This window comes from Eucyclogobius newberryi, unplaced genomic scaffold (genome assembly GCF_026437365.1).
Source record: "Eucyclogobius newberryi isolate DKJ021-1_F unplaced genomic scaffold, fEucNew1.0.hap1 SCAF_69, whole genome shotgun sequence".
Taxonomy (NCBI): domain Eukaryota; kingdom Metazoa; phylum Chordata; class Actinopteri; order Gobiiformes; family Gobiidae; genus Eucyclogobius; species Eucyclogobius newberryi.
In genome coordinates, this window is record NW_027316378.1 from 256,003 (window position 1) to 269,425 (window position 13,423).

Consider the following 13,423-nt stretch of genomic DNA (forward strand, 5'->3'; position numbering starts at 1 on the left):
TTTGTGAAGCGAAAACGTGGCCTCCGTCTGAAGAAAACAAGTTTAAAACAAGATTTTATGATTTTTCTACTGAAATTTCACACAATGTGAGAAAAACAAGGATCAAACATTTGACAAGGACCAGAACGACTGTGACACCTGTAAATATTCAAGTTACTATGGAAACAAAAGTATCTTTGTGTTTGGTAATGAAGAGAAACTGGGACAGTCGCCATAGCAATGTACAAGTTATGACAGTTTGGTTTAATCTAAATGTGGAATTGATTTATTTTGTTTTTGTGTGACACCAGAACTACACCAGAACTACACCAGGACAACACCATGACTACACCAGAACTACACCAGGACAGCACCAGAACTACACCAGAACTACACCAGAACTACACCAGGACTACACCTGGACTACACCAGGATTACAGCAGGATTACACCAGGACAACAACAGAACTACACCAGAACTACAGTAGAACTACACCGGGACTACACCAGGACTACACCAGGACTACACCAGGACTACACCAGAACTACACCAGGACAACACCAGAACTACACTAGAACTACACCAGGACAACAGAACTTCACCAGGACAACACCAAGAACTACACTAGAACTACACCAGGACAACACCAGAACTACACCAGAACTATACAAAGACACCAGAACTACACTAGAACTACACTAGAACTACACCAGGACAACACCAGAACTAAACAAAGACACCAAAACTACACCAAGACACAATAACTAAACAAAGACACCAAAACTACACCAGGACACCAGAACTACACCAGAACTACACTAGAACTACACCAGGACAAAACCAGAACTACACCAGGACAACACCAGAACTACACTAGAACTACACCAGGACAACAGAACTTCACCAGGACAACACCAAGAACTACACTAGAACTACACCAGGACAACACCAGAACTACACCAGAACTATACAAAGACACCAGAACTACACTAGAACTACACTAGAACTACACCAGGACAACACCAGAACTAAACAAAGACACCAAAACTACACCAAGACACAATAACTAAACAAAGACACCAAAACTACACCAGGACACCAGAACTACACTAGAACTACACCAGGACAAAACCAGAACTACACCAGAACTAAACAAAGACACCAGAACTACACCAGGACACCAGAACTACACCGGGACACCAGAACTACACTAGGACACCAGAACTACACCAGGACACCAGAACTACACCAGGACACCAGAACTACACCAGGACTTCAGCAGGACTTCACCAGAACTACACCAGGGCCAGAAAAACACCAGGACACCAGAACTACACCAGGACTTCACCAGATCTACACCAGGGCCATAACTACACCAGGACACCAGAACTACACCAGAACTACACAAGGACACCAAAACTACACCAGGACACCAGAACTACACCAGGACCACACCAGGACACCAAAACTACACCAGGACAAGGACTACACCAGGAAACCAGAACTACACCAGGACCACACCAGGACACCAGAACTACACCAGGACAACACCAGAACTACACCAGAACTAAACAAAGACACCAGAACTACACTTGAACTACACTAGAACTACACCAGGACAACACCAGAACTAAACAAAGACACCAAAACTACACCAAGACACAAGAACTAAACAAAGACACCAGAACTACACCAGGACACCAGAACTACACCAGAACTACACTAGAACTACACCAGGACAAAACCAGAACTACACCAGAACTAAACAAAGACACCAGAACTACACCAGGACACCAGAACTACACCAGAACTACACCGGGACACCAGAACTACACTAGGACACCAGAACTACACCAGGACACCAGAACTACACCAGGACACCAGAACTACACCAGGACTTCACCAGGACTTCACCAGAACTACACCAGGGCCAGAAAAACACCAGGACACCAGAACTACACCAGGACACCAAAACTACACCAGGACACCAGAACTACACCAGGACACCAGAACTACACCAGGACTTCACCAGGACTTCACCAGAACTACACCAGGGCCAGAACTACACCAGGACACCAGAACTACACCAGAACTACACAAGGACACCAGAACTACACCAGGACACCAAAACTATACCAGGACCACACCAGGACACCAGAACTACACCAGGACAAGGATTACACCAGGAAACCAGAACTACACCAGGACCACACCAGGACACCAGAACTACACCAGGACACCAGAACTACACCAGGACACCAGAACTACACCAGGACTTCACCAGAACTACACCAGGGCCAGAACTACACCAGGACACCAGAACTACACCAGGAGACCAGAACTACACCAGGACCACACCAGGACACCAGAACTACACCAGGACAAGGACTACACCAGGAAGCCAGAACTACACCAGGACCACACCAGGACACCAGAACTACACCAGGACGAGGACTACACCAGGAAACCAGAACCACACCAGGACCACACCAGGACACCAGAACTACACCAGGACGAGGACTACACCAAGACACCAGAACTACACCAGGACACCAGAACTACACCAGGACTTCACCAGGACTTCACCAGGACTTCACCAGAACTACACCAGGGCCAGAACTACACCAGGACACCAGAACTACACCAGAACTAAACCAGGACACCAGAACTACACCAGGACACCAGAACTACACCAGGACCACACCAGGACACCAGAACTACACCAGGATACCAGGACTTCACCAGGACTTCACCAGGACTTCACCAGAACTACACCAGGGCCAGAACTACACCAGGACACCAGAACTACACCAGGACCACACCAGGACACCAGAACTACACCAGGACCACACCGGGACACCAGAACTACACCAGGACACCAGAACTACACCAGGACACCAGAACTACACCAGGACCACACCAGGACACCAGAACTACACCAGGACACCAGAACTACACCAGAACTACACCAGAACTACACCAGGACACCAGAATCACACCAGGACTAGGACTAGACCTGGATCAAGATGGAGAAGAAGGAACATCTGTAAATGTTGTTGAACCAAAGTCGTCAGAGTTAAATTCAAGTTTTCTTTGATTGTCCAAATAAACGAGTCAAAATAAATCATAAACTGAAGGTGAAATAAAAGAAAGAAACAAAGTGGAAACAAAGTGGATCATTGTTGTGTCATTGTTGTGTTCACTTAACTCCGCCCACTCGTACGTCACAATGACAGCAGCAAATGCTCAAAGTGCAAAATGTCATTAATGTGCTTCACAGAAACAATCGGACCAATCAGACAAGCCCAGAGAATGTCAGCTGTCAGGTCACATGACTCCAGCTGAGAGGTCACATGACTCCAGCTGAGTGAGTCATGTGACTGAGGCGAGACTTTGATCTCCACAGGGAACTTCAGTCACACAAATGTCACTGAACAAACCAAATATCACAGAAAATACAAAGACAACAACTCCTTTTATTTCTCCTGGATTTAGTTTAGGTTTTAGTCCTGGTTTAGAAATGAAACATCTGAACAGGTTCTGAGCAGGTTCTGAGCAGGAGCAGGTTCTGAGCAGGAGCAGGTTCTGAGCAGGAGCAGGTTCTGAGCCAGAACTCCACCAGAACTACACCAGAACTACACCAGAACTACACCAGAACTACACCAGAACTACACCAGAACTACACCAGGACACAAGAACTCCACCAGAACTCCACCAGAACTACACCAGAACTACACCAGAACTACACCAGAACTACACCAGAACTACACCAGAACTACACCAGGACACCAGAACTCCACCAGAACTACACCAGGACACCAGAACTACACCAGGACACAAGAACTCCCCCAGAACTACACCAGAACTACACCAGGACACCAGAACTCCACCAGGACACCAAAAATACACCAGAACTACACCGGGACACCAGAACTACACCAGGATGCCAGAACTACACCTGGACACCAGAACTACACCAGAACTACACCGTGACACCAGAACTACACAAGAACTACACCGTGACACCAGAACTACACCAGGACACCAGAACTCCACCAGAACTCCACCAGGACACCAAAACTGAGCTGGTTATGAGCAGGTTCTGAGCAGGAGCAGGTTCTGAGCAGGTTCTGAGCAGGGGCAGGTTCTGAGCATGTTCTGAGCAGGTTCTGAGCAGGAGCAGGTTCTGAACAGGGCCTGAGCAGGTTTTCATGGCTCTGCAGAGTTTTGCTGACTGAGTACATTTGATCTGATTGATTTTGTTGTAAATTTAATGAAATGTCAATTTTTGTCAGTGTTCTTGTTCCCGCCTCAGGCCTCGCTCTGATTGGTCGGTCTCGAATGTCACTCACTGCTTTGCCTCAGGCCTTTTCACAATAAAACATTTCATTTCAGACTCGAAGCTGACGAAGCAGAAACAGAAGAACAAAGAGAAACAAAGTGAAGTGAAAGTATAAAGTATAAAGTATAAAGTATAACAGTAAAGTATAAAGTATAAAGTATAAAGTATAACAGTAAAGTATAAAGTATAAAGTATAAAGTATAAAGTATAACAGTAAAGTATAAAGTATAAAGTATAAAGTATAACAGTAAAGTATAAAGTATAACAAATACAATTATTATCAGTAACAAGGATTTTAATGAACTTTTCTCTCTCATTTTAAACTTTGATGTTAAAGATCAAAAGTGTTTCATTTTTTCATTGAATTCACTTCAGACATTTCTCTGGGACAAAGACATTTCTCTGGGACAAAGACATTTCTCTGAGACAAAGACATTTTTTTCAATTCAAGTCAATTTGAAACGCCCAAAATCTCAATAGTAGTGTCTAACAAATGTCCCAGCATCCTGTGTCCTTAGACAAATGTCCCAGCATCCTGTGTCCTTAGACAAATGTCCCAGCATCCTGTGTCCTTAGACAAATGTCCCAGCGTCCTCTGTCCTTAGACAAATGTCCCAGCATCCTGTGTCCTTAGACAAATGTCCCAGCATCCTGTGTCCTTAGACAAATGTCCCAGCATCCTGTGTCCTTAGACAAATGTCCCAGCATCCTGTGTCCTTAGAACAAATGTCCCAGCATCCTGTGTCCTTAGACAAATGTCCCAGCGTCCTCTGTCCTTAGACAAATGTCCCAGCATCCCGTGTCCTTAGACAAATGTCCCAGCATCCTCTGTCCTTAGACAAAGGTCCCAGCGTCCTCTGTCCGTAGACAAATGTCCCAGCGTCCCGTGTCCTTAGACAAATTTCCCAGCATCCCGTGTCCTTAGACAAATGTCCCAGCATCCCGTGTCCTTAGACAAATGTCCCAGTGTCCTGTGTCCTTAGACAAATGTCCCAGCATCCTGTGTCCTTAGACAAATGTCCCAGCATCCTGTGTCCTTAGACAAATGTCCAAGCATCCTGTGTCCTTAGACAAATGTCCCAGCGTCCTCTGTCCTTAGACAAATGTCCCAGCATCCTGTGTCCTTAGACAAATGTCCCAGCATCCTGTGTCCTAAGACAAATGTCCCAGCATCCTGTGTCCTTAGACAAATGTCCCAGCATCCTGTGTCCTTAGACAAATGTCCCAGCGTCCTCTGTCCTTAGACAAATGTCCCAGCATCCTGTGTCCTTAGACAAATGTCCCAGCGTCCTCTGTCCTTAGACAAATGTCCCAGCATCCTGTGTCCTTAGACAAATGTCCCAGCATCCTGTGTCCTTAGACAAATGTCCCAGTGTCCTCTGTCCTTAGACAAATGTCCCAGCATCCTGTGTCCTTAGACAAATGTCCCAGCATCCTGTGTCCTTAGACAAATGTCCCAGCATCCTGTGTCCTTGGAACAAATGTCCCAGCATCCTGTGTCCTTAGACAAATATCCCAGCGTCCTCTGTCCTTAAACAAATGTCCCAGCATCCCGTGTCCTTAGACAAATGTCCCAGCGTCCTCTGTCCTTAGACAAATGTCCCAGCATCCCGTGTCCTTGGACAAATGTCCCAGCATCCTCTGTCCTTAGACAAAGGTCCCAGCGTCCTCTGTCCGTAGACAAATGTCCCAGCATCCCGTGTCCTTAGACAAATGTCCCAGCGTCCTCTGTCCTGACAAAAATGTCCCAGCGACCTCTGTCCTTAGACAAATGTCCCAGCATCCTCTGTCCTTAGACAAATGTCCCAGCATCCTGTGTCCTTAGACAAATGTCGCAGCATCCTGTGTCCTTAGACAAATGTCTCAGCATCCTGTGTCCTTAGACAAATGTCCCAGCGTCCTCTGTCCTTACACAAATGTCCCAGCATCCTGTGTCCTTAGACAAATGTCCCAGCGTCCTGTGTCCTTAAACAAACGTCCCAGCATCCTGTGTCCTTAGACAAATGTCCCAGCATCCTGTGTCCTTAGACAAATGTCCCAGCGTCCTCTGTCCTTAGACAAATGTCCCAGCATCCCGTGTCCTTAGACAAATGTCCCAGCATCCTGTGTCCTTAGACAAACGTCCCAGCATCCTGTGTCCTTAGACAAATGTCCCAGCATCCTGTGTCCTTGGACAAATGTCCCAGCGTCCTCTGTCCTTAGACAAATGTCCCAGCATCCTCTGTCCTTAGACAAATGTCCCAGCGTCCTCTGACAAATGTCCCAGCGTCCCGTGTCCTTAGACAAAGGACCCAGCGTCCCGTGTCCTTAGACAAATTTCCCAGCATCCCGTGTCCTTAGACAAATGTCCCAGCGTCCTGTGTCCTTAGACAAATGTCCCAGCATCCTCTGTCCTGAGAAAAATGTCCCAGCGTCCTCTGTCCTTAGACAAATGTCCCAGCGTCCTGTGTCCTTAGACACATGTCCCAGCATCCAGTGTCCTTAGAAAAATGTCCCAGCGTCCTCTGTCCTTAGACACATGTCCCAGCGTCCCGTGTCCTTAGACACATGTCCCAGCGTCCCCTGTCCTTAGACAAATGTCCCAGTGTCCCATTTTTCTCCCACAGAGACTTGAAGATCAGAACTTAAAGTATCAAATACACAGGAGGAAATATTTAATCAGAAGATATTTAAACGTCCCAAATATGTGACATTTTAGCCATTTTATGAAAACACGACATGATGAAAAACTTACATTTGTAAGAGAAATAAATGTGTTTCTTACAATTATGTGAGTCAATCACACGAGACGTGAGACATGTGGACAATGCCTCATTCGTCCAGGAGAGTAACCCTAACCCTAGACAAATATTCAGTTGTTTCATCTGAACTCTGTTTTTAGAAAAACAATCAATCTGCAGATTGAAAATGACTCTTGGATGAGATGCCCTGTAATTTCAAACGTCCTCCTTTCTGCTCTTGTCCCATTGAAATCTTTACAATCTAAATAAAAGAATAATTCAACTTAATAGCTGATTAATCAACTAAAAGAAATATTCTTTGTTATTTAACTTTATCAGAATCAGAAAAGATTTATTACCAATGAACAGAATTCACAAACACAGGAACATGAAACCCATGAAAAATGATAAAACCTTTATAAGTCAAAAAGAAAAACGATTTAAATCTGCTCTAAGATATGTATTTACAGATGTAAATTATGCAGCGAGTGATTAGATTATGCTTAAAGTGACAATTATCTGGTAATGAGTTATTTTCATCACTAAATGTTACTAACTAAGCAGTACTACACTGTCACTACACTGGTACTACACTGGTACTACACTGGTACTACACTGGTACTACACTGGTACTACACTGTCACTACACTGGTACTACACTGGTACTGCAATGGTACTACACTGGTACTACACTGGTACTACACTGGTACTACACTGGTACTACACTGGTACTACACTGTCACTACACTGGTACTACACTGGTACTGCAATGGTACTACACTGGTACTACACTGGTACTACACTGGTACTACACTGGTACTACACTGGTACTGCAATGATACTACACTGGTACTACACTGTCACTACACTGGTACTGCAATGGTACTACACTGGTACTGCACTGATACTACACTGGTACTACACTGTCACTACACTGGTACTACACTGGTACTGCAATGGTACTACACTGGTACTACACTGTCACTACACTGGTACTACACTTGTACTACACTGGTACTACACTGGTACTGCAATGATACTACACTGGTACTACACTGTCACTACACTGGTACTACACTGGTACTGCAATGGTACTACACTGGTACTACACTGGTACTACACTGGTACTGCAATGGTACTACACTGGTACTGCAATGGTACTGCAATGGTACTACACTGGTACTACACTGGTACTACACTGGTACTGCAATGGTACTGCAATGGTACTACACTGGTACTGCAATGGTACTGCAATGGTACTACACTGGTACTACACTGGTACTGCAATGGTACTACACAGGTACTGCAATGGTAGTACACTGTTACTGCAATGGTACTACACTGTTACTGCAATGGTACTACAATGGTACTACACTGGTACTGATATGGTACTACACTGGTACTGCAATGGTACTACACTGGTACTACACTGGTACTGCAATGGTACTACACTGGTACTGCAATGGTACTGCAATGGTACTACACTGGTACTACACTGGTACTACACTGGTACTGCAATGGTACTGCAATGGTACTACACTGGTACTGCAATGGTACTGCAATGGTACTACACTGGTACTACACTGGTACTGCAATGGTACTGCAATGGTACTACACTGGTACTGCAATGGTACTACACAGGTACTGCAATGGTACTGCAATGGTACTGCAATGGTACTACACTGGTACTACACTGGTACTACACTGGTACTATACTGGTACTGCAATGGTACTACACTGTTACTGCAATGGTACTACACTGTTACTGCAATGGTACTACAATGGTACTACACTGGTACTGCAATGGTACTACAATGGTACTGTAGTGGAACTACACTGGTACTACACTGGTACTACACTGGTACTGCAATGGTACTACACTGGTACTGCAATGATACTACACTGGTACTACACTGTCACTACACTGGTACTACACTGGTACTGCAATGGTACGACACTGGTACTACACTGTCACTACACTGGTACTACACTTGTACTACACTGGTACTACACTGGTACTGCAATGATACTACACTGGTACTACACTGTCACTACACTGGTACTACACTGGTACTGCAATGGTACTACACTGGTACTACACTGGTACTACACTGGTACTACACTGGTACTGCAATGATACTACACTGGTACTACACTGGTACTACACTGGTACTGCAATGGTACTACACTGGTACTGCAATGGTACTACACTGGTACTACACTGGTACTGCAATGGTACTACACAGGTACTGCAATGGTACTACAATGGTACTACACTGGTACTGATATGGTACTACACTGGTACTGCAATGGTACTACACTGGTACTACACTGGTACTGCAATGGTACTACACTGGTACTGCAATGGTACTGCAATGGTACTACACTGGTACTACACTGGTACTACACTGGTACTGCAATGGTACTGCAATGGTACTACACTGGTACTGCAATGGTACTGCACTGGTACTACACTGGTACTACACTGGTACTACACTGGTACTGCAATGGTACTGCAATGGTACTACACTGGTACTGCAATGGTACTACACAGGTACTGCAATGGTACTACACTGGTACTGCAACGGTACTGCAATGGTACTGCAATGGTACTACACTGGTACTACACTGGTACTACACTGGTACTACACTGGTACTGCAATGATACTACACTGGTACTACACTGTCACTACACTGGTACTGCAATGGTACTACACTGGTACTGCAATGATACTACAATGGTACTACACTGTTACTGCAATGGTACTACAATGGTACTACACTGGTACTGCAATGGTACTACAATGGTACTACACTGGTACTACACTGGTACTACACTGGTACTACAATGGTACTACACTGGTACTGCAATGGTACTACAATGGTACTACACTGGTACTACACTGGTACTACACTGGTACTACACTGGTACTACACTGGTACTGCAATGATACTACACTGGTACTACACTGTCACTACACTGGTACTGCAATGGTACTACACTGGTACTGCAATGATACTACAATGGTACTACACTGGTACTGCAATGGTACTACAATGGTACTACACTGGTACTACACTGTTACTGCAATGGTACTACAATGGTACTACACTGGTACTGCAATGGTACTACAATGGTACTACACTGGTACTACACTGGTACTACACTGGTACTACACTGGTACTGCAATGATACTACACTGGTACTACACTGTCACTACACTGGTACTGCAATGGTACTACACTGGTACTGCAATGATACTACAATGGTACTACACTGGTACTGCAATGGTACTACAATGGTACTACACTGGTACTACACTGGTACTACACTGGTACTACACTGGTACTACACTGGTACTACACTGTTACTGCAATGGTACTACAATGGTACTACACTGGTACTGCAATGGTACTACAATGGTACTACACTGGTACTACACTGGTACTACACTGGTACTACACTGGTACTACACTGGTACTACACTGGTACTACAATGGTACTACACTGGTACTACAATGGTACTACACTGGTACTACACTGGTACTACACTGGTACTACACTGGTACTACACTGGTACTGCAATGATACTACACTGGTACTACACTGTCACTACACTGGTACTGCAATGGTACTACACTGGTACTGCAATGATACTACAATGGTACTACACTGGTACTGCAATGGTACTACAATGGTACTACACTGGTACTACACTGTTACTGCAATGGTACTACAATGGTACTACACTGGTACTGCAATGGTACTACAATGGTACTACACTGGTACTACACTGGTACTACACTGGTACTACACTGGTACTACACTGGTACTGCAATGATACTACACTGGTACTACACTGTCACTACACTGGTACTACACTGGTACTGCAATGGTACTACACTGGTACTACACTGTCACTACACTGGTACTACACTTGTACTACACTGGTACTACACTGGTACTGCAATGATACTACACTGGTACTACACTGTCACTACACTGGTACTACACTGGTACTGCAATGGTACTACACTGGTACTACACTGGTACTACACTGGTACTACACTGGTACTGCAATGATACTACACTGGTACTACACTGGTACTGCAATGGTACTACACTGGTACTGCAATGGTACTGCAATGGTACTACACTGGTACTACACTGGTACTACACTGGTACTGCAATGGTACTACACTGGTACTGCAATGGTACTGCAATGGTACTACACTGGTACTACACTGGTACTGCAATGGTACTACACAGGTACTGCAATGGTAGTACACTGTTACTGCAATGGTACTACACTGTTACTGCAATAGTACTACAATGGTACTACACTGGTACTGATATGGTACTACACTGGTACTGCAATGGTACTACACTGGTACTACACTGGTACTGCAATGGTACTACACTGGTACTGCAATGGTACTGCAATGGTACTACACTGGTACTACACTGGTACTACACTGGTACTGCAATGGTACTACACTGGTACTGCAATGGTACTGCAATGGTACTACACTGGTACTACACTGGTACTACACTGGTACTGCAATGGTACTACAATGGTACTACACTGGTACTACACTGGTACTACACTGGTACTACACTGGTACTACACTGGTACTGCAATGATACTACACTGGTACTACACTGTCACTACACTGGTACTACACTGGTACTGCAATGGTACTACACTGGTACTACACTGTCACTACACTGGTACTACACTTGTACTACACTGGTACTACACTGGTACTGCAATGATACTACACTGGTACTACACTGTCACTACACTGGTACTACACTGGTACTGCAATGGTACTACACTGGTACTACACTGGTACTACACTGGTACTACACTGGTACTGCAATGATACTACACTGGTACTACACTGGTACTGCAATGGTACTACACTGGTACTGCAATGGTACTGCAATGGTACTACACTGGTACTACACTGGTACTACACTGGTACTGCAATGGTACTACACTGGTACTGCAATGGTACTGCAATGGTACTACACTGGTACTACACTGGTACTGCAATGGTACTACACAGGTACTGCAATGGTAGTACACTGTTACTGCAATGGTACTACACTGTTACTGCAATGGTACTACAATGGTACTACACTGGTACTGATATGGTACTACACTGGTACTGCAATGGTACTACACTGGTACTACACTGGTACTGCAATGGTACTACACTGGTACTGCAATGGTACTGCAATGGTACTACACTGGTACTACACTGGTACTACACTGGTACTGCAATGGTACTGCAATGGTACTACACTGGTACTGCAATGGTACTGCAATGGTACTACACTGGTACTACACTGGTACTACACTGGTACTGCAATGGTACTGCAATGGTACTACACTGGTACTGCAATGGTACTACACAGGTACTGCAATGGTACTACACTGGTACTGCAACGGTACTGCAATGGTACTGCAATGGTACTACACTGGTACTACACTGGTACTACACTGGTACTATACTGGTACTGCAATGGTACTACACTGTTACTGCAATGGTACTACACTGTTACTGCAATGGTACTACAATGGTACTACACTGGTACTGCAATGGTACTACAATGGTACTGTAGTGGAACTACACTGGTACTACACTGGTACTACACTGGTACTGCAATGGTACTACACTGGTACTGCAATGATACTACACTGGTACTACACTGTCACTACACTGGTACTACACTTGTACTACACTGGTACTACACTGGTACTGCAATGATACTACACTGGTACTACACTGTCACTACACTGGTACTACACTGGTACTGCAATGGTACTACACTGGTACTACACTGGTACTGCAATGATACTACACTGGTACTACACTGGTACTACACTGGTACTACACTGGTACTGCAATGGTACTACACTGGTACTGCAATGGTACTACACTGGTACTACACTGGTACTGCAATGGTACTACACAGGTACTGCAATGGTAGTACACTGTTACTGCAATGGTACTACACTGTTACTGCAATGGTACTACAATGGTACTACACTGGTACTGATATGGTACTACACTGGTACTGCAATGGTACTACACTGGTACTACACTGGTACTGCAATGGTACTACACTGGTACTGCAATGGTACTGCAATGGTACTACACTGGTACTACACTGGTACTACACTGGTACTGCAATGGTACTGCAATGGTACTACACTGGTACTACACTGGTACTACACTGGTACTGCAATGGTACTGCAATGGTACTACACTGGTACTGCAATGGTACTACACAGGTACTGCAATGGTACTACACTGGTACTGCAACGGTACTGCAATGGTACTGCAATGGTACTACACTGGTACTACACTG